Source organism: Echinops telfairi, unplaced genomic scaffold, assembly GCF_000313985.2.
Source record: "Echinops telfairi isolate 266 unplaced genomic scaffold, ASM31398v2 ScPeMD7_10;HRSCAF=50, whole genome shotgun sequence".
Classification (NCBI taxonomy): Eukaryota; Metazoa; Chordata; class Mammalia; order Afrosoricida; family Tenrecidae; genus Echinops; species Echinops telfairi.
In genome coordinates this window covers 16288372-16289701 of record NW_022103907.1, presented here as the reverse complement: position 1 = coordinate 16289701, position 1330 = coordinate 16288372, and the positions used below count along the sequence as shown (strand labels likewise).

Sequence of the window (1330 nt, the reverse complement as noted above, 5' to 3'; positions counted from 1 at the left end):
ATGGTGTTTGGTAAAGTGGAGGAACAGTGTAAAAGAGGACAAGATGGATTTATGTAGTGCCTGCAAACCTGGGCTGACGCATAAGAACAATTGTGAGGATGGTACCACACCAGACAGTGATTTATTGTATTTTACCTAGGGTTGCAGTGAGGTGGAACCGCCTTGATGACATTCTAACAACAACACCAACATCATTAGCTACATGAGAGATGCACATCAAAACAACAATTGGGAATCATCTCTCTCTTTTTTTCCCCCCTAGGAACAGAATTTATTGATTTTTCCCGAGTGCCTCTGGTCCGTCTTCCGCAGGCCCCTCTGGGCTCTCCTGGCCTTGTTTCCGGGGCTGCGGCTGCTGCACCTTTCAAGGCCCTTTGTTGCTTCCTCAGCTTTTGAACCTCCTGGAAACCCGAATGCACCGCGTGGCGGTGGGCCTTCCTGTAGTAGAGCCTGGGAAAGTGTACTCAATGCCTAGCTCCTGGCACGTCTTCTCAAAGACGACGTCGTTGGTTTTGCGGAGGTTTTTGAGCATCTTCTTCCTCTAGTCGATGCTCAAGAGCAGGTAGCGCTTGTGGGCTTTGTCCTTGCGATGCTTCTCCATGTGCTCTTCGTAACTGCGGATCTTGACAGTCGGGGCGACAATTCGAGCCTCCAGGGAGCTGGTGTCCTCAGGGTTTTCTGCGATCTTGTTCATCCACAACGCTTGCTTGACTTTTAGCTTCTCCTTCTTTTTAGCCATTTCCAATGACAAGAGTCTTCTTACAACATCATCAACCTTCTCAACTGCAGGGATGCTCTGGTAGTCCTTGAGCAACGTGGAAGGGGTGGGTCATCTCCTTGGCTCGGCTGGACTGTGACTGCTTTCTTGATGGCAAATCCGCGGGCGGCCTGGAGGAGGTGACCTCGAGGCTGCAGGCGCCACTGGGCAGAGGGAAGTCTGGCCCTCACTCCCTCTGACACCCTAAGAATTGGGAGCTGGATCCCTGCCTGCATCCAAACTGAACCCAGGGCCCGACATGCTGCTCTCAGCATGCTGACTCCTGACCCCGAGGGGCCATGTTAGTCTAGCCAATCGGGAATCATCTTACACCAACAATAGCTCAATTAAAAACCAAACCAAACCAGAAAACAAGTGCTGAAGTGGGTGGGGAGAGATTGGAAAGCTCATACACTGCTGATGGGTCTGTAAATAGGTAGTGCAGACATTGATATGGTGCTTCCTCAAACAACTGGGGTTAGGAGTTCTATGTGAGTCAGCAATAACTCTGCTGGGTATTTAAGAACCATAACAGGGACAGACATAGTCCCTCCCCTGTTTATTGCAACACTA

General features: G+C 50.4%; 1 pseudogene; it reads right to left on the bottom strand.

The window, feature by feature from the left end:
- Window positions 1-271: 271 nt before the first annotated feature.
- Window positions 272-1032, bottom strand: LOC101646499 (annotated as a pseudogene).
- Between the last annotated feature and the right edge of the window lie 298 nt (window positions 1033-1330).